Raw genomic sequence first — 22,562 nt, 5'->3', positions numbered from 1 at the left:
GTTGAGGGTTGATGAGACATTAACTGCTTCTCTTCTAGTTTTGAGAAATATTACTATGATGAAAATTCCTGATTGTCTGCATAATCAAATAACATACAACTGAGACACCCATACATACCCGACAATTACTCAAGCAAACAACAAAATGACCTTAACTTCTTGCGTCTAGCCATCCCGGATCCGGTATCGTGACTACAGCCTCAAGCTCATTACCATAACGCAACGTTAACTATTCATGAAAATCGCAAATGAAATGAAATGAATCTATTTGCTCTCAAGCTTAGCCTTTTGTTAACAACACTGTCATCTCAGATTTTCAAAATGGGCTTCTCAACCATTGCAAAACAAGCATTTGTGTAACAGTATTGATGGCTAACGTAGTATTTAGCGTAGCATTTAGCGTTAGCATTCAGCAGGCAACATTTACACAAAAAAACAGAAAAGCATTCAAATAAAATCATTTACCTTTGAAGAACTTCAGATGTTTTCAATGAGGAGACTCTCAGATAGCAAATGTTCAGTTTTTCCTGAAAGATTATTTGTTTAGGACAAATCGCTCCGTTTTCTGTGTCACGTTTAGCTACGAAAAAAAACCTGTATCCAGGATTGTGTAAATCTATCAGCAAGCTCATTAGCATAACACAACGTTAACTATTCATGAAAATCGCAAATGAAATGAAATTAATCTATTTGCTCTCAAGCTTAGCCTTTTGTTAACAACACTGTCATCTCAGATTTTCAAAATATGCTTCTCAACCATTGCAAAACAAGCATTTGTGTAACAGTATTGATGGCTAACGTACCATTTAGCATTAGCATTCAGCATGCAACATTTTCCACAAAAACCATAAAAGCATTCAAATAAAATAATTTACCTTTGAAGAACTTCAGATGTTTTCAATGAGGAGACTCTGTTAGATAGCAAATGTTCCGTTTTTACAAAAAATATTATATGTGTCGACTAATCGCTCCGTTTTGTTCATCGCGTTTGGGTAAGGAAAAAAATAAAATAATAAGTCATTAAAACGCGAACTTTTTTCCAAATTAACTCCATAATATCGACAGAAACATGGCAAACGATGTTTAGAATCAATCCTCAAGGTGTTTTTCACATATCTATCGACGATAAAATCCATCGTGGCAGTTTACTTTCAATTCTGAAGAAATGGAACGCGCATGGACCTACAGATTACGCACACAGGACACCGGGCGGGACACCAGGTAAATGTAGTCTCTTATGGTCAATCTTCCAATGATATGCCTACAAACACGTCACAATGCTGCAGACACCTCGGGGAATAGACAGAAAGTGCAGGCTCATTCCTGGCGCATTCACAGCCATATAAGGAGACATTGGAACACAGCGCCTTCAGAATCCGGGGCATTTCCTGTATGAAACTTCATCTTGGTTTCGCCTGTTGCATTAGTTCTGGGGCACGCACAGATAATATCTTTGCAGTTTTGGAGACGTCAGAGTTGTGTCTTTCCATGGCTGTCAATTCCATGCATAGTCGAGCATCTTTTCGTGACAAAATATTGCGCTTAAAACGGGCACGTCTTTTTATCCAATAATGACACAGCGCCCCCATAGGTTCAAGAGGTTAAAATGTTTACAAAATAACTTTTCATGGAACAATAGAGACTGTGAAATGACACACACACAAACACACTATCACACTCTAACACATAATCTACACACACACATTAGTCTTTAGTTGTATTGTTTGTATATCATTGTATTTCAAATTGGTGTGAGTGTTCTTGTCTATCACTGTATCAGTGTTTTTTTACTTTTACCCCAGGAAGAATAGCTGCTGCTTCGGCAAAAGCTAATAGAGATCGGAATAAGCCAAACCAAACCCCTCTCTGTCACCCACACACACATCCCCCCCCCCCCCCACCCACAAACACACACAAAATATTATATTGCCCCGCTGATCCATCAGCATAACATTATGCCTGTGAGCTTGGAGCAAATGGCATGAATACAAATGCATTCTGGGACAGCTCAAAGCGTTCGATAATCTGACCCCACTTGTCGTTATCTCTGCCCCTGTCAATCGGACATGGCAGCGCCTTGTAAGGATCACTATCTATAATTAATAACTCAGACACCATGCAGGAGCACAAAGAACTAATCAGGGATGTTTATCCGGGGAAGACGTTTAATGAAGAAACTTAGGATGAGCTGTCTGTGTTCATTTCCTCCTAAAGTTGTAGCCTTTTATGCCTATGCATGTTGTGATGATTCAAGTTAACTTTGAGAGATGAGTGGTAAGGAATCTAATTTCCCCAGCTCCCGTCTTATTCAGCGAGCCACCAGTCAAAGAAATTGGTCAGCAGAAAAAGTTTCATTTTGTCCTTGTGAAGTTAATCAACTTATAGGAGTGCCCAACATAAAATAGGGTGCTCTGGAAATTGTCTCTGAAGAGGATTATTTATTTTCCCAGAGTCCAAAGCAAAAGCACACAATTTCACATTACTTTTCTCCCTGAGTGTATGGCAGATTGTTGTAGACCTGTCGTGGAAAATTAAATAATTAGTCATGCTATCCTGTGTTTTAATGCTTAAAGAACAGTCTGTTGTTATATGCTAGTGTTTTTTATAACCTGGCACAAACGTGTCTTCCTGTGACTTAGTCATAAGACTGGGCGTATAGCTAAGATCCGTTTGGGTGTGACCGCAGCATGTGACATCCCATGGGTTTACTATCTACAGGAAGTATGGAAACTTGCAGAAAGGAGCACATTACAATGTTTGCTGTTGTGAATGCAGTTAGACAGTTGAGCCCTCGGGCTATCAACCTTGTGCTATCTTAAATCTACATAGACAACTAATTGACTTTTGCACACTATCTGCCACGTATACAATTTTTTAAAACTTCTCTATAAAAGCTGATACCCGACACTGTTCGTTGGGCCTTAACTGCGCAACAGTTGAAGTGCATAGTTAACTGCTCCATTTTTGCAAAACTTATAATAAAGTTGTTTAGAAGAATACACTCTCCTTTTGGTTAGAAATTACCACATCAGACCTTCGTCTGGAGTGAGTGAATAACTCTATGGAGAAGAGAAGAGGCAATTCCACAATGCTGGCCTGCGTTTCCTTCCCACCATTCACCATTAAGAAAATAAAAAAAACTTTTGTCTGGGAAGCTGGGAGTGTTAGTATTGACACAACAAGCAGAAAGAGTCTAAACAGAATCAGCTAGTAACAATGTGTCTTTGACAATTTACATTCTGTATCAGTTATGCTTGCTTTTGTATATTGCTCCATTAAACTGTCCAATGTGGTGTATTCCCCCATATGCTATAGGTATATTTGGTTTATAATTATATTTATATGCTATGGTTAACATTCAGCCCCATGGAAGAGTACCATTTAAAAAGATCTGTTTCGCAAAGAAGGACACGGTTAATGTCATCCAAGTACTGTTGAGGAGGTATTTGTTGACTTTGCACTCTCATTCTGAGGGCTAGATTCTATCCGTGATAGCCCAAACCCCCATAGCGTTTGTTTTGGCAGTGTCAGAGTTGGAACTGTGTTAGAGTTGTCAAATCCACAAGCTGCTCCTTGCTTTAGCTTATCATGGACACTGCCATTGGATGCACTCTAACCACATTATTTCATAGACCATTTCCTGAAGCTTTGTGATTAAATATTTAACATTTAAAGTGTTTCCCTAAAAAATATGAGCATTCTGCAGCACTAAAACAAACACCACTCTGTAACTGATAGTGGTACAGTGGTTCTTCTTGTAAAAGTTGCGTCATATTGCAGCACACCTTGCGGGCTACCCGCAGAATTCTATGGCACATTATTTCATTGTCAGCCATTGTTGCCATATATGCTAGTTTGACCACCAGAGGGCATCTTTGAGGAGCATTTGACTTTTGTCACAATCGTTGAATGAGGAGGACCAAAGAGCAGCGTGGTGAGCGTACATATTCCTTTATTTCGGATGACCATATAAAAATGACCATGAAGCCTAAGGGCTATAATGCTACAAACAAAGGCAACTTCCCACACCCACAGGTGGGAAAAAGGGTACCTCAGTATGGTTCCCAATCAGAGACAACGATAGACAGCTGTCCCTGATTGAGAACCATACCCGGCCAAACACAAAGAAATAGAAAACATAGAACACAAAACATAGAATGCCCACCCCAACTCACGCTCTGACCAAACCAAAATAGAGACATTAAAAGGATCACTAAGTTCAGGGTGTGATATTCGCTAGTACAGTAATATTGGCTGTACTAGAGAATTTCAGAACATAGTATATGGGATTGATTAAAAATGTAGCTTCATTAATTGGATTAATATTATGGTGTTTCTATCCAAGAAAAACAAAAAGCAAAACCCTCAAGGTTTCCATTTGGAAAATATGGTGCTATACAACGGAGCAGTGCGAAGCAGGTTATCGGAGAATGGAGTTGGCGAAGCAAGCATGGCGGCGCGGACGGAAGACCGAGGGTCAGCCCCAAAATGTCTTGGGGGAGGCTCAGGGAGAGTGTGGCAGAGTCAGGGTTCAGACCTGAGCCAACTCCCCCTGTTTACCGTAAGGAGCCATGGATGTTATCGGAGCTATCGGCGAAGCTGAGGGCTGAGTCTGAGAGGATAGAGGAATTATTGGACAGAATGGAGGAGAGTGAACAGATGGGAGATGAGGAGACACTCGAGGAGTTGTTAATAGAATTGGAGGAGAGTGAAGAGAGAGAGCAGTTGATTTGGCGTAGTATGCAAGATAGTCGCCCGACGGAGCGTGTCGGGGATTTGATGGCACCTGGGTCAGCTCTCTGTACTCGTCCTGAGGTGCGTGTTAGTCGGCTGGTGAAGATTGTGCCAGTCTCACGCATCAGGCCTCCTGTGCACCTCCCTAGCCTTGCACGTCCTGTGCCAGTCCTGCTCTCAGGCTCTCCAGAGAGCATTGTTCCTGTCTCTGTGTTAGTGTTCACCAGATAGGCTGTATAGGTTTTCACATTCCGTTTGTTGTTTTTGTATTGTTTGTGTTTTTTCTTTATTAAAGATGTATCGAACTAACCACGCTGCATTTTGGTCCGACTCTCCTTTGACGGAAGAAAACCGTAACATCATCTCTCCATCTTTTCCCAATGCCAAGCCACTGTGTCTTATTTTGCAATGAAAATATTGCTATTTGCAAATAATTAAATCTCAGACTAATTACGAATCTAAGCATAGATCTTTCAGTGTCCTTCCCGCCCCATATCGAGGCCCGACACAGAAACATTGAATCGTTAACGGCAAGCTGCACACAGCTTTTCTTGCTGACATATTCTGTAACTTAAATGGGTTAAATCTGCAGTTATAATGAAGAGGGAAACAGTCATGAATATGGTGGAGAAATTTGAGGCCTTTTCTAGGAAGCTTGAGTTGTTTGATTTGGACTTGTCATCTGGAAGGCTACTGTACTTCAACACACTGAAAAAACGACAGGCAGAGGGACCAGGTCGCAGCATTGTCGCAGAGGTGATAAAAAATTTCATCACGCAGCTGAGGGACAATTTACACACCAGATTTGAAGACTACAGCATGCCAAAGGATGTTTTGCGCGTGTGACCGATCGCGCGCCGTTCGTTGATTTTCCTTTCTATTGAAGACGCTATTGTCCGGTTGAAATATGATCTTTTATTTAGACAATAGACAACCTGAGGGTGAATTATAAACATTGTTTGACATGTTTCGGCGAACTTTACCAGTACTATTAGGATGTATTTGTCTGCATGTTGTGAACGCCTATGAGCCAGTGGATTACTGAACAAAACAACAAAACTGAGTTTTTGGGACATAAAGAGGGACTTTATCAAACTTTTATTGTGTAACAGGGACTCTTGTGACTGCAACCATATGAAGATCATCAAATGTAAGTGATTCATTTTATCGCTATTTCTGACTTTTGTCATTCCTTTACTTGGTTGTAAAATGTTTGTATGGTTTTGTAAGCGGGGCGCTGTCCTCAGATAATCGCATGGTATGCTTTCGCTGTAAAGCTTTTTTGAAATCTGACACAGCGGCTGGATTAACAAGAAGATAATCTTTAAACCGATGTATAACACTTGTATTTTTCTGAATGTTTAATTTCTGTATTTTGAATTTGGCACTCTGCAATTTCACAGGATGTTGGCCAGTTGGGACGCTAGCCCATAAGAAGTTAATCTAACTGCACTGTCCAATTTACAGTAGCTATTACAGTGAAATAATATCATACTATTGTTTGAGTTATGAACTTGAAAATGTATTAATAAACCAATTTGGCACATTTGGGCAGTCTTGATAAAAAAAAATGCTATGGTTCATTGGATCAGTCTAAAGCTTTGCACATACACTGGACGGCCATCTCGTGGCCAAGATCGAAATTGCACCTGGGCTGGCATAAGACATTATGGCCTTTCTCTTGCATTTCAAAGAGGATGGTACAAAAAAATACCAAAAACCGCAAGTTCTGTTCTTTGTACTATCTTTTAACAGATCTAATGTGTTCTATTCACATACATTAATTAAACATTTCCACAAATTTCAGTTTTTCCTTTCAAATGGTATCAAGTATATGAATATCCTTGCTTCAGGTCCTGAGCTACAGGCAGTTTGTAAGGGGTGCGTACTGGCTGCAGAGAAGTCAGGCGCAAGAGAGCAAAAACTGTGTTTACAACGGAGCAGTTTAATCATTAAAACCACCGGAAACAGAACAAGCAATCAATGGGTACAAAACCTGTCGCACACTAGATAAACGTGCACATGCACTTACAACAAACAATTCCGGACAAGGACAAGGGGGAGAACAGAGGGTTAAATACACAACATGCAATGATGGAAGACAAAACAAATGGAAAATGAAAAGTGGATCGATGATGGCTAGAAGACCGGCGACGCCGACCGCCGCACGAACAAGGAGAGGAACCAACTTCGGCGGAAGTCGTGAGGCCGACACCGGCCTCAGGGACGACCCGGAGGGTGAGGTGCAGAGCGATCCGGACGAAGACGGTGGAACTCCAACATCATTGAATGGTCCAACACGTCCTCGACCGGAACCCAGCACCTCTCCTCCGGACCGGACCCCTCCCACTCCATGAGATACTGAAGGCCCCTTGCTTCAAATCCAGTATGGAGCGAACGTATGCCAGGGCCCCCTCAATGTTGGAGGAACCTCCCGCAACTGGAGCGGGCCAGCCACCACCGGCCTGAGGAGAGACACATGGAACGAGGGGTTAATACGGTAATCGGGGGGAAGCTGTAACCTATAACAAACCTCATTCACTCTCCTCAGGACTTTAAATGGCCTCACAAACTGTGGACCAAGCTTCCGGCAGGGCAGGTGGAGGGGCAGGTTTCGGGGTCGAGAGCCAGACGCGGTCCCCCGGTGCGAACACCGGGGCCTCACTGCGGTGACCGTCTGCGTTCCTTTTTTGGCGTAGCACGGCCCGCTGAAGGTGAACATGGGCAGCTTCTCATGTCTCCTCCGCGCGCCTGAACCAGTCGTCCACCACAGGAGCCTCGGTCTAACTGATGCCAAGGCGCCAGAACCGGCTGGTACCCCGGTACGCACTGAAAGGGAGAGAGGTTAGTGGAGGAGTGGCGAAGCGAGTTCTGTGCCATCTCAGCCCAGGGCACGAACGCCACCCACTCCCCCGGCCGGTCCTGGCAATAAGACCACAGAAATCTGCCCACACCCTGGTTTACTCTTTCCACCTGCCCATTACTTTCGGGGTGAAACGAGACCCTCAGACGTTCCATGAACGCCTTCCAGACCCTAGACGTGAACTGGGGACCTCGATCAGACACTATATCCTCAGGCACCCCATAGTGCCGGAAGACGTGCATAAACAAGGCCTCCACAGTCTGTAGGGCCGTAGGGAGACCGGGCAGAGGGAGGAGACGATAGGACTTAGAGAACTGATCCACAACGACAAGGATCACGGTGTTACCCTGTGAGGGGGAGAATCGGTAAGAAAATTCACTGACAGGTGCGACCAAGGCCGTTGTGGAACGGGTAAGGGGTGTAGCTTCCCTTTGGGCAGGTGCCTAGGTGCCTTACACTGGGCGCACAACGAGCAGGAGGAAACATAAACCCTCACGTCCATAGCCAAGGTAGGCCACCAGTACCTCCCTCTCAAACAGCGCACTCTCCGACCGATCCCAGGATGACCAGAGGAGGGCCCAATAGATCAACCGGTCATGGACAGCAGACGGGACGTACAGACGCCCAGCGGGACACTGGACTGGAGCGGGCTCTGCACGTAACGCCTGCTCAATGTCCGCGTCCAGCTCCCACCCTACCGGCACCACCAGGCAGGAGACTGGGAGTATGGGAGTGGGATCCATGGGCCGTTCCTCTGTGTAATACAGCCGGGACAATGCGTCTGCCTTCAAGTTCTGGGAGCCTGGTCTGTAAGAAAGGGTGAACACAAAACAGGTGAAAAACATGGCCCACCTTGCCTGACGAGGGTTCTGTCTCCTCGCTGCCCAAATGTACTCCAGATTGCGGTGGTCAGATAAGATGAGAAAAGGGTGTTTAGCCCCCTCAAGCCAATGTCTCCATGCTTTCAGGGCCTTTACAACAGCCAACAGCTCCCGGCCCCCCATGTCATAGTTTCACTCCGCCGGGCTGAGCTTCTTTGTGAAGAAGGCATAGGTGCAGAGCTTTGGTGGCGTACCCAAACGCTGAGAGAGCACGGCTCCTATCCCAGCCTCGGACATATCCACCTCCACTTTGAACGCCAAAGAGGATGGGCCAGCACGGGAGCCGAGGTAAACAGAGCCCTCAGGTGACCAAAAGCCCTGTCCGCCTCAGCCGGTCACTGCAAACTCACTGGGCCCCCTTCAGCAGTGACGTAACAGGAGCCCCTACCTGACTAATACCTCAGATAAACCCCCGGTAGTAATTGGCAATACCAAGAAACCGCTGCACCTCCTTTACTGTGGTGGGAGTCTGCCAATTACGCACGGCTACAATGCGGTCACACCCCCGAGGTGGAAATGCGGTCCCCTAGGAAGGAGACGGACTGCTGGAAGTTGACGTACAGGTCATGTTCCAACAATTGTCCAAGCACCCTGCTCACCAGGGACACATGCTCGGCGTGTGTAGCGGAGTATATCAGAATGTCATCAATATACACCACTACACCCTGCCCGTGCAGGTCCCTGAAAATCTCGTCTACAAAGGCTTGGAAGACTGATGGAGCATTCATCAACCCGTACGGCATAACGAGGTACTCGTAATGCCCTGAGGTGGTACTGAATGCTGTCTTCCACTCGTCTTCTTCCCGGATACGCACCAGGTTGTAAGCGCTCCTGAGATCTAGTTTGGTGAAGAAGCGCACCCCGTGCATTGACTCAATTGCTGTGGCGATGTAAGGTAGCGGGTAACTGTACCTCACCATGATCTGATTTAGACCTCGATAGTCAATACACAGGCGCAAACCTCCTTCCAACTTCTTCACAAAAAAGAAACTCGAGGAGGCGGGTGATGTGGAGGACTGAATGTACCCCTGATGCAGGGATTCGGAGACATATGTTTCCATAGCCACCGCCTCCGCTTGTACCAGAGGATACATGTGACTCCTAGGAAGTGCGGCGTCTACCAGGAGATTTATCGCACAATCCCTCTGTCGATTGGGTGGTAATTGAGAGCCAAATCGGTATATTCAGGGGGAATGCACACGGTGGAGACCTGGTCTGGAATTTCCACCATGGTAGCACCAACGGAAACCCCTAAACACCTCCCTGTGCACTCTCGCGACCACGCCGTGAGAGCCCTTTGTTGTCAAGAAACAGTGGGGTCATGACATGCGGGTAGGCCTGGCACCACGGGAAATGCAGGAGAGTCAATAAGGAAGAGACTAATTCTCTCCTTGTGACCCCCCTGCGTCACCATACCCAGAGGGGTGGCCTCCCTAATCAACCCTGACCCTAATGGTCGACTATCTAAGGCATGAATGGGGAATTGCACAGCCATGGGAACAATGGGGATCCCTAAACTATGGGCGAACGATCTATCTATAAAATTCCCAGCCGCGCCTTATGCTGGGAATGCGGGGAAAACTCAGAAACATATGTGCAACAGAGGGCTCTGGGTGAGAATGGTGCAGGCTGAATGACGATACCCAGAGGAACCAACCCGGCACCGACCGGCAGTGTGACCTCTGTGGACACAGATGGTGCACGAGCTGGAACCCCTCCGGTCCCCCTGTGCACCGCTCCTCCCAGCTCCATGGGTATAGGAGAGGAGCTGCGGGGGGATGGAACCAACAGACTCCGATCTGAACGTCCGCTGGTAGGCAGCAGGTTATCCAGCCGGATGGACAGGTCCACCAGCTGGTCGAATGTGAGGGTGGTGTCTCTGCAGGCCAACTCCCGATGGACGTCCTCACGCAGACTGCAGCAATAATGGTCGATCAGGGCCCAGTCATTCCATCCCGCGCTAGCAGCCAGGGTCCGAAACTCCAGGGCGAACTTCTGGGTGCTCATCGTCCCCTGCCTCAGATGGAAGAGGCGTTCACCCGCCTCTCTAACCTCGGGCGGGTGGTCGAAGACGGCCCGGAAGCGGGGGGAGAACTCCTCAAACTGGTCCAATGCCGCATCTCCCTCTCTCCACACGGCGTTGGCCCACTCCAGGGCTTTCCCGGTGAGGCTTGAGACGAGGGAGGACACCCTCTCACGGCCTGAAGGAGCCGGGTGGACGGTTGCCAGGTATAAGTCTAGCTGCAACAGGAACCCCTGGCAGTTCGCAGCCGTCCCATCGTATTCCTGGGGAAGGGAGAGACGAATCCTACTGGGACCAGAAGAAGGGGGGAGCGAGTTGTGGAGACCCCTGTTGTACTGGCGGAGGTGCTGGTAGAACTCCCTGTCTCTCCCAGCGGTCCATTTTCTGGGCAACGCGGTCCACGGCGGTGCCAAGATTGTGGAGCATTGCTGCGTGCTCCCGGAAGCGCTCCTCCACCCCTATACCCGGGGTACCTGCTCCTGCTGACTCCATATAGTAGGTCCGGAATTCTGTAAGGGGTGCGTACTGGCGGCAGAGAAGTCAGGTGCAGGAGAGCAAAAACTGTGTTTACAACAGAGCAGTTTAATAATAAAAAACACCAGGAACAGACGTGTAATGATGGAATTGAAACCAGGTGTGTGGGAAGACAAGACAAAACGAATGGAAAATGAAAAGTGGATCGATGATGGCTAGAAGACCGGCGACGCCGACCGCCGAACGCCGCCCGAACAAGGAGAGGAATCAACTTCGGAGGAAGTTGTGACACAGTTAGATTTGGGTATGTCATTTTAGGCAAAAATTGAAAAGGGGCGGATCCTTGAGGTTTTAACTGCAATTTACAGAACCTCTCTGGGATAGCAGGACACCTGTCGACACCTTCCGGTGAAATTGGAAGGCGTGAAATTCAAATAAATATTCATAAAAACTATGGATATTAAACATCTAGGTACATACAAGTGTCTTATATCAGTTAAAAGCTTACATTATTGTTAAACTAACTGCATTATCCGATTTACAATCGGCTTTACAGCGAAAGCATGCCATGCGATTGTTTGAGGATGGCACCCCACATCAAAATATTTTTCAAACCAGCACAGGCTTCAGGTGCATGTGACAAATACAATTTGATTTGATTTGAAATGTTGGTTAATCGCTCAGCAGTATTGTGATATGGTGTCATGCCGTGCCAACAGAATAGAGTGCATCTTTTAGGTGTCACGTTCTGACCTTAGTTCCTTTGTTTTGTCTTTGTTTTAGGATGGTCAGGGCGTGAGATGGGGTGGGCAGTCTGTTCTTTTTTCTATGATTTGGTATTTCTGTGTTTGGCCTGGTATGGTTCTCAATCAGAAGCAGCTGTCAATCGTTGTCCCTGATTGAGAACCATACTTAGGTAGCCTGTTTTCACCCTTGAGTTGTGGGTGATTTTTGTCTGTTGAGTGTTTGTATTCTGCACCAGACAGAACTGTTTCGGTTTCGTTCGTTCACTTTGTTGTTTTGTATTTCAGTGTTCAGTTTGATTAATTAAATATTAACATCATGAACACATACCACGCTGCGCTTTGGTCCTCACCTTCTTCCACCAACGACCATTACATTAGGTCATATATGCTGGCATTTAGTCAATTGTCATGACATAGCACTAATTACCAGTGTCTAAACAACATTGGGGGCATGCCTTTGTGATGTTACTTACGTTATGAAACAAACTAGCCATGCTGTTTTTCACTTCATAACTTCCCAACTTTTGTTTCTTCTTCCTTTTCCCCTCTGTAGCGAACTGACAGTTGTGCAAATGAGCCCAGACGTTTGTTATGCTTTGTAGTTTGTGTTACCCCGAGGTGAGGAGTTGCTAGGCGCAACACTCCTAAAGGAGAGAGCAGACTGCTCACTTGAGTAAACTGGGCTGTCTTTCAGTGGCACAATGTGTGACTCAAACCTAAGCGGGGCAAGTTTCTTCGAAAAAATTAACGAAAAACGAAGAAATAACAATTATTTTTCACCTCATCCTTGTATTGCTATGGTAATGTGACTCATTTCAGGTGTAGGCTTTCAGTGGCAAGTTTATTTTCCCAAAATGAAGGAAATGTGCAGTAAACATTAAAGTTGTTGTTCCCTTCACCTCATGACTTGCTACTGTAAACACTCAACATTGTATTTTTATCATCTCCTCATGACAGAACACGTACAGTACATTAAAAGTGTGTCAATTAAATGAAAATATCTTGTTTACTAATCTATTTCCAAACTTGTCGCTAATTTGTGTGTGAATAGACTCCTTCCATGCCAGGGATTTGTTTATGAGCCTCTGATTTCATATGGTCTATGGAATTCCAAGTTGTTACTTTCTCCTACCTCTGCACCTATGGTGATAGTCTCAGGGAGTTGTTCAGTGGCAGGTAAATATTCTAACTTCACCTTACTGCATTTCATCACAAACACACAAGCACACACACAGAGATAATTCCACCCTCACACGTGAGCAGACACAGACACACACACAGGTCTGTGGAATTTGAAAGGCTGGAGTTTGGGTGAACAAAACATCAATTGAGCCGCCTAGAAAAGAGACAATAACCTCCATTGAGCCAGAGTTCCTGGATCTGCTTGGGTATGAGATTTGCATCACAACAACGTCCCCAGGTGATTTCATGCAATTTGTTAGTGAATATCGATTTTGTGTGAACATAAAGCATGTCCATGATTATGAGGCAGATTGAGAAGGGAAATGTTTGAAGTCGGGTGAGATGGTTTGAGACCTAGTTTGGGAATGAAATATTTCTAGGACAAGTAAAAACAGCCTTCAATGCAAACCACCTCTCATATCTTTAGTGAAAAACGCAGAACAGGCGTAGTATGTCTTGCAAGAGATTTGTTCACCATCTCCTAACTAGGCTGCATGAAGATATGCATGGCTTTGGGTTGTGGTAATTAGACTTTTGTATGAACTGTAAAATGCACCATTGATTATGTTTGAAATGGAAGGGTGAATTACACCAGTAAATTGTGTTATTAAATTGTAAACTGTGTCAGTGATGCCATTTCCATTACCAGCATCCCCATTAAAGGAAAGATTCACACATTGTTAATTAATGTTATATTGTTTTTGGGGCATCTATAAGCGATGTTCTATCGATTCCTGGGGTCATTTCATGTTTTCATGTGTATCTGAGCTCTTGCCTTTCATGCGGGCAGAAATACAGCCGGTATTATGTAGCATTGTGATAAAGCTGCTTTCACTACACTGGAAGTTAGTTAGATGATTACTTTTAGATCGCAAAGACATCTATAATACATGTCAGATTTCATACTGGCCAATGTCATAACAGCTGAGGTTATCTTCTCTCTAATAAGCCATTGATTATATTTTTGCAATTTTCCTACCTCAAGATATTTTTTATTTAATAGAGGGTCCACCACATTTCTCCTATCTTTCTGCCTTTTCAGTCCAGGGTGCATTGGATATGTGTCTGTGGGAAAGGGCTGTTGTAGCCAGGCAGATTGAGATGAACTGCAGTCACACCTTATATCTTGATAAGCAACTGCTTGCTGGGGTTAGGTTTAGAATAAGGGTTAGGGTTAACATTAGGGTTAGGGTAAGTTTTAAGTTTAGGGTTAAGAAAAGGTATAAGGTTGGGGTTAGGGTTAGGGTTAGTATATAGTTAGTTGAAATGTTATTGATAAAAAAGTAACAGCAAATGGTTATAGTCACAGCCATGTATATTCCCCCTCAAGCCGATACTGCGGTGGCCCTCAAGGAACTTTATGCAAACTAGAAACCACATATCCTGAGGCCGCATTTATTGTAGCTGGGGATTTTAACAAAGAAAATTTGAGGAAAACGCTACCAAAGTTCTATCAACACATTGACTGTAGTACTCATTTATGGAAAACATTAGATAATTTCTATTCGCCTTTTCAAGATGCCTACAATGCCTTTCCCCGCCCTCCTTTTGGCAAATCAGATCACAACTCCATTTTGCTCCTCCCTTACTATAGGCAGAAACTCAGACATGAAGTACCCATGCTATTGTCTATTCAACGCTGATCTGACCAATAGGACTGGCCACTTTAAATAATGGAACACTAGTCACTTTAATAATGTTTACACACTGCTTTACTCATCTCATATCTCATATATCTACTGTATTCAGTCAATGCCACTCCGACATTGCTCGTCCTAATATTTCCATATTTCTTAATTCCATTCTTTTAGTGTATATTGTTGTGAATTGTTATATAATAATGCACTGTTGGAGCTCGGAACACAAGCATTTTGCTACAATAACAATAATTTGGAGTCGAATGGAGATGGTTCCTTAATGCTGAAAAAATTGAATAGAGAAATCAGATGTTGGAGGAGTTGCTGCAACCAAATGGGGAGGACACCAGTCCATGTGAATGGCTGGACTATCTGTATGCTTGCTTTGTCAAGTGATATGTTGAAAGGAAATGGTATCAGGGTGCATGCTTAACACCTTATATGTCATTCCAGTTTTAATATAAAGACCATCATCAGGTGAGAAACTTGTTGCTCTCAACGATGGCACCGCTTCAACGAAAAACGTATTGCTTTGGGTAGTGGAAGAGGACGACAAAGAACAGTCACAACTCAGTGTAGAACTTGTACAAATAAATAAATATGACAGAAAGGTAGTCACAGCCTTGCTCTGTCCAGGCAAATCGCGTTCAGAACAGTTTCAGCTAGGCCTGACCCCTACCCGGGCTATAACGCTGTTGAGTGATCTGGAGGAAAGGCTAGTGGCATGGGAGGCCAGCAAAACTAGTCCTGAAGATCTTGATGCCTAGAGGCTTGCATGAACAGATCAAGAGTTTGAAGGCCAGAATTGATTCTGCAACAGAACATCTACACATTGTTGCAAGAATATAGACCTCAGAGAGAGTTGGGGATTTGGAGAATGAGGAGAACTTTCTGCAGGAGTCATTGGAACGTGTGAAGAAGCTAAAGGTATGCCATTTGTTGAGGTATTCAAGGCACAATCTTTAATCCCTACAATCATTTTTGGATATGTAATAATGCCAATTGGTTCTTGCAGAGTATAGTCGTAGGTGGCTTGTGAGCTGGATCAATTTGTCTACCATACAATGTGTTTTGTGTGTCCCTACATTGTGTAAAACTCATCTGCATTGTTTTTTCACATGCAGGCTGCTAAGACCCCATACACCAAGCAGTGCCTCAAACAAGCTGTGAAGAGGAAGGTAAATGAGATTACATTTACATTTACATTTAAGTCATTTAGCAGACGCTCTTATCCAGAGCGACTTACAAATTGGTGCTTTCACCTTATGACATCCAGTGGAACAGCCACTTTACAATAGTGCATCTAGGTATTTTAAGGGGGGGGTGAGAAGGATTACTTTATCCTATCCTAGGTATTCCTTAAAGAGGTGGGGTTTCAGGTGTCTCCGGAAGGTGGTGATTGACTCCGCTGTCCTGGCGTCGTGAGGGAGTTTGTTCCACCATTGGGGGCCAGAGCAGCGAACAGTTTTGACTGGGCTGAGCGGGAACTGTACTTCCTCAGTGGTAGGGAGGCGAGCAGGCCAGAGGTGGATGAACGCAGTGCCCTTGTTTGGGTGTAGGGCCTGATCAGAGCCTGGAGGTACTGAGGTGCCGTTCCCCTCACAGCTCCGTAGGCAAGCACCATGGTCTTGTAGCGGATGCGAGCTTCAACTGGAAGCCAGTGGAGAGAGCGGAGGAGCGGGGTGACGTGAGAGAACTTGGGAAGGTTGAACACCAGACGGGCTGCGGCGTTCTGGATGAGTTGTAGGGGTTTAATGGCACAGGCAGGGAGCCCAGCCAACAGCGAGTTGCAGTAATCCAGACGGGAGATGACAAGTGCCTGGATTAGGACCTGCGCCGCTTCCTGTGTGAGGCAGGGTCGTACTCTGCGGATGTTGTAGAGCATGAACCTACAGGAACGGGCCACCGCCTTGATGTTAGTTGAGAACGACAGGGTGTTGTCCAGGATCACGCCAAGGTTCTTAGCGCTCTGGGAGGAGGACACGATGGAGTTGTCAACCGTGATGGCGAGATCATGGAACGGGCAGTCCTTCCCCGGGAGGAAGAGCAGCTCCGTCTTGCCGAGGTTCAGCTTGAGGTGGTGATCCGTCATCCACACTGATATGTCTGCCAGACATGCAGAGATGCGATTCGCCACCTGGTCATCAGAGGGGGGAAAGGAGAAGATTGACAGATGAGCAGCGAATCAACGAAAGGGCCCGTGGTGCAGGTGCCAAAAATATGATTGATATGGAGGATGAGATTTTATTGGCCAAGTGCGTAGGTATGTGAAGTGCATTGTTTGAAACATTTTCTCCATTCAGAAATGCTCTGTCACACACTATCTTATATAAAAAAAATAATGTAAGCCTAGCCACAATAGTCCACTTTGTAGGAATTGTCGGTATGCTTTTATCATTGCTCACATTATACTTTACACATCACAATTGATAGCTTTTAAGACCACCTGTCAATTTTCCACGGATTTTGGATTCACTCTGGGTTTCCGAGGATAAAACTACAGTTCATGGTCGTATTCATGTGTACTCTACACTCACAATAGAGTGACGACGAGGGGTCTGCTGAAACATGCCAACATGCCAATCTTCACATCAATGTATTCCACAGAAGGGTCTAGGACTTTAGCGTTCAAAGAAACCACCTAAAACAGAGGAGTGTGACAAAGAATCCACATACCATCAGAGGGAACTTGGCTCCTGCTCAACAAATGTTTGTAGTTGAGGCTGGGGAAAGGAGAAAGTTTGCTATGGCCATCAGCATGGATGATAAAGCCTACCTACAGTACTTCCTGGGACATCAGGTTTGTTTCAGTGATTTGATCATGTTATTAATTGTTGTTGAATCTTTTTTCATTGACTCTATTTGAATAGTTTGTCATTTTGTACAACATCACAACATGTGTTGTGTGTAAAGGTACCATGCTGTGTTGGTTAATAACACAACTGTTCATATTTTCACACAGGGCTTTTCTGGGTCAAAGAAACCTACCTCTTCAGGACTTGTCTGAGCCATCAGTGTATAATACACCATCTGCCTTCATTTCTACAGAGAATTTCAGTATGGCAGTACAAATCAGCAACCCTGTCATTCTTTCCTTACAAGGCACTTGAAGGAAAGACAAAGTGGTAGCATGATGGCAGAAAAGCCTTTAGTAGACCAGGTATGAGATGTAGACATGTAGAGACTCTTAGCAACTCAAACACGTATGCAATATTTAATGTCACAAATTATAATGTAGGTGCCAGAATGTTTTATTGTAAATAAAAAGGTTAATATGGGAGTAATTGCTTGGAAGTACCTGGTTTCACAGTAAATGCGCTGGTGAAACCTGATGGTGCAGATGACTAGTCAATTCTTAATCGGATTTCTTCTGTCACAACCGAAGCATTGCTTTCCATCTTTTTTTGCATTTTCGTCAAGGGCTGACTGTGTCATCACTGCGATATCGGTCTCTGACAAACCATGGATGTCAGAAGATATTTGCCACCGGATTGCACCTCCATCACAGATAGGGTCACCTGAGGGTCAAACAATTTGAAATGTTATAAACTGCAATCTGGAATGGGTGAAACAGCATCACTGGCTGCCCAAGTGCTTGTCTCTGTATGTGAAAACATGAGAGTAGAATGTAAACCAAAGCAGCAGTGTCATTCTCATGTGAACAGCCGGGTTGTCATTTGAATGACAATGCCTTTGGAGAGCTTGAACAATTTTGTATTACACCTATAATACGTTACAAAAGCATATTTTTACCCATTGATGCATTCAACATCTCTGCTTAGTTTTGACTGGAGTATTCAAAGGTTCTGTGAATGCGACTCAGCAGCTGTGTTAAATGAATCCGGACTCTCTCTGCTGCTCTAAATCATACCTAAAAAGACACCATTTTAGTTTAAATGGTATTGTCACGCCCTGACCTTAGATAACTGTTTTCTTCATATTTTGGTTAGGTCAGGGTGTGACTAGGGTGGGTACGCTAGTTTTTGTACTGTCTAGGGTTATTGTATGTCTAGGGTTGTTGTAGGTCTAGGGGTTTTTGTATTTCTATGTTGGCCTGATATGGTTCACAATCAGAGACAGCTGTTTATCATTGTCTCTGATTGGGGATCATATTTAGGCAGCCATTTCCCCTTTGTGTTTCGTGGGATCTTGTTGCCTGTCTGCACTATTCATATTAGCGTCACGGTTGGTTTGTTTTGTTATTTTGTTCAGTGTTCATTCTTTTTATAAATAAGAATGTATGCATACCACGCTGCGCCTTGGTCTCATTCGTATGACGAACGTGACAGGTATCAAACTTAATGTCCCCTTTGTTGTAGCCAGGAGAACATATTATGTTCTCTGTTTTTATCATATGATGTGTAAACTGTTTTCATTGCACATACATCTTGAGCTCTGAGCAATATTGTACATGACTGTACAAAACGTATCTCAAAATAAGACACACCCAATCCAGAATCAGTTAGCTCAATGATCTGTGGACAGGCCATGGCCATTGGAGTGATATCCAGATGTTTGAGCAAATCTTGTCAGGATTGCATGTAGCAGTCCAACAGTCTTTTTCCTGAAATGGAAGTCAAGCCACTTTCAGCATCCTGTACCATCTCGACTACAACAGACAATTGATAAATTACCCACAACCTTTAGCAATATCTGCTTCAGGCAGGATGTCTTTGACGTCCAACCAGTCATCAGTTGCTGTTTAAAAGATCCTAATTGCAAGTTGGTATAATTCCTGAAAGGACAGTCAGGCTTCGGTAACACACACACGCTTCCATTGCTTGTCAAGGAAGTACTTTATGGCATCCCTGGTCCAGCAGAAAAGTTTTCTTAACTCCCGATGGAGAGCTGTATCAGGAACTTCAAATTCATCAGGACTTTCTCATCTGAGACGCATGTGATTGGAGGCTCATGTTGTTCCAATGTAAACCTTGGAGTTTATATAAACCTTTCTCTCTGTCTCTCTGACATTTGCAACATTGTTTCAATATTCAAATTCGATCTACAGCTGTGCCATAGTAATGAATGTGTCGTGAGTCGGGATGAGACAGACAGGAAGGCAGCGTTTCTCAGCCAATCGAAAGCATGAATCAGCTGGCATAATTTTTATGGACATGTACAACGAAATGTACATTTTAAAAAGATGAAATGAAATGAAGAGCAGCTAGTTTGCAGTCTTTCCAGATACAGTTTGAAGTGATTGTGTTAGCTGTGTTGTTGGATAGCTCCTCTGAACAACAGTGTCCTGACGAGTGAGCATATTTTCTATGCCAGGCGAACTTCTTATGGCTGCAGGGGCACTAATGAGTAGCTTGGATGAAAGGTGCCCAGAGTAAATGGCCTGCTCCTCAGTCTCAGTTGCTAATATATGCATATTGTTGTTAGTATTGGATAGAAAACACTCTGAAGTTTCTAAAACTGTTTGAATGATGTCTGTGAGTATAACAGAACTCATAGGGCAGGCAAAAACCTGAGAAGAACATTCCCTATTGAAATCGCATTGGGATATGAATGAACATTCACTTGCTAGGGCTTCCACTAGATGTCAACTGTCTATAGAAATTTGAATGAGGCTTCTACTGTGTTGTGGGACTGAATAAGAGGGGAATGAGTCAGCTTACTGGCAGAGAGCCAGGTCCTAGTCACACGCATACCACATGATATCTTCCTGCGTTCCGTTCCTCCTCAAGACACAAAGGAATTCTCAGATTGGAAATTCATTGAAGATTTATGATAACATCCTAATGATTGATTCAAATCAAATCAAATCAAATTTATTTATATAGCCCTTCGTACATCAGCTGATATCTCAAAGTGCTGTACAGAAACCCAGCCTAAAACCCCAAACAGCAAGCAATGCAGGTGTAGAAGCACGGTGGCTAGGAAAAACTCCCTAGAAAGGCCAAAACCTAGGAAGAAACCAGGCTATGTGGGGTGGCCAGTCCTCTTCTGGCTGTGCCGGGTGGAGATTATAACAGAACATGGCCAAGATGTTAAAATGTTCATAAATGACCAGCATGGTCGTATAATAATAAGGCAGAACAGTTGAAACTGGAGCAGCAGCACGGTCAGGTGGACTGGGGACAGCAAGGAGTCATCATGTCAGGTAGTCCTGGGGCATGGTCCTAGGGCTCAGGTCCTCCGAGAGAGAGAAAGAAAGAGAGAATTAGAGAGAGCATATGTGGGGTGGCCAGTCCTCTTCTGGCTGTGCCGGGTGGAGATTTAAACAGAACATGGCCAAGATGTTCAAATGTTCATAAATGACCAGCATGGTCCAATAATAATAAGGCAGAACAGTTGAAACTGGAGCAGCAGCACGGCCAGGTGGACTGGGGACAGCAAGGAGTCATCATGTCAGGTAGTCCTGGGGCATGGTCCTAGGGCTCAGGTCCTCCGAGAGAGAGAAAGAAAGAGAGAAGGAGAGAATTAGAGAACGCACACTTAGATTCACACAGGACACCGAATAGGACAGGAGAAGTACTCCAGATATAACACACTGACCCTAGCCCCCCGACACATAAACTACTGCAGCATAAATACTGGAGGCTGAGACAGGAGGGGTCAGGAGACACTGTGGCCCCATCCGAGGACACCCCCGGACAGGGCCAAACAGGAAGGATATAACCCCACCCACTTTGCCAAAGCACAGCCCCCACACCACTAGAGGGATATCTTCAACCACCAACTTACCATCCTGAGACAAGGCTGAGTATAGCCCACAAAGATCTCCGCCATGGCACAACCCAAGGGGGGGCGCCAACCCAGACAGGATGACCACATCAGTGAATCAACCCACTCAGGTGACGCACCCCTTCCAGGGACAGCATGAGAGAGCACCAGTAAGCCAGTGACTCAGCCCCTGTAATAGGGTTAGAGGCAGAGAATCCCAGTGGAAAGAGGGGAACCGGCCAGGCAGAGACAGCAAGGGCAGTTCGTTGCTCCAGAGCCTTTCTGTTCACCTTCCCGCTCCTGGGCCAGACTACACTCAATCATATGACCCACTGAAGAGATGAGTCTTCAGTAAAGACTTAAAGGTTGAGACCGAGTTTGCGTCTCTGACATGGGTAGGCAGACCATGCCATAAAAATGGAGCTCTATAGGAGAAAGCCCTGCCTCCAGCTGTTTGCTTAGAAATTCTAGGGACAATTAGGAGGCCTGCGTCTTGTGACCGTAGCGTACGTGTAGGTATGTACGGCAGGACCAAATCAGAGAGATAGGTAGGAGCAAGCCCATGTAATGCTTTGTAGGTTAGCAGTAAAACCTTGAAATCAGCCCTTGCTTTGACAGGAAGCCAGTGTAGAGAGGCTAGCACTGGAGTAATATGATCAAATATTTTGGCTCTAGTCAGGATTCTAGCAGCCGTATTTAGCACCAACTGAAGTTTATTTAGTGCTTTATCCGGGTAGCCGGAAAGTAGAGCATTGCAGTAGTCTAACCTAGAAGTGACAAAAATTGATTCTGTACTTAGTTTGAAATGTTTCTTCGACCTGTAATATAACTTTTTGAAGTTTTTGTCCAAAGAAATAGTCGACCAGCACCAGCGTTTGGATAGGTGTACCAAACGCGCTAACAAAAGTAGCTAATTGGACATAAACAACGGACATTATCGAACAAATCAAACATTTATTGTGGACCTGGGATTCCTGGGAGTGCATTCTGATGAAGAACATCAAAGGTAAGGGAATATTTATCATGTAATTTCTGGTTTATGTTGACTCCAAAATGGCGGATAATTATATTATATTTCTGATTGCCGTCTCCGATTATTGCATGGTTTGCTTTTTCCGTAAAGTTTTTTTGAAATCTGACACAGCGGTTGCATTAAGGAGAGGTATATCTATAATTCCATGTGTATAACTTGTATTATCTACATTTATGATGAGTATTTCTGTTGAATCGATATGGCTATACAAAATCACTGGATGTTTTTGGAACTAGTGAACGTAATGCGCCAATGTAAACTCAGATTTTTTTATATGAACTTTGTCAAACAAAACATACATGTATTGTGTAACATGAAGT

Source organism: Oncorhynchus nerka, linkage group LG27, assembly GCF_034236695.1.
Source record: "Oncorhynchus nerka isolate Pitt River linkage group LG27, Oner_Uvic_2.0, whole genome shotgun sequence".
Lineage (NCBI taxonomy): Eukaryota > Metazoa > Chordata > Actinopteri > Salmoniformes > Salmonidae > Oncorhynchus > Oncorhynchus nerka.
The sequence above is the reverse complement of the archived record's forward strand: the minus strand, read 5'-3'. Positions refer to the sequence as shown.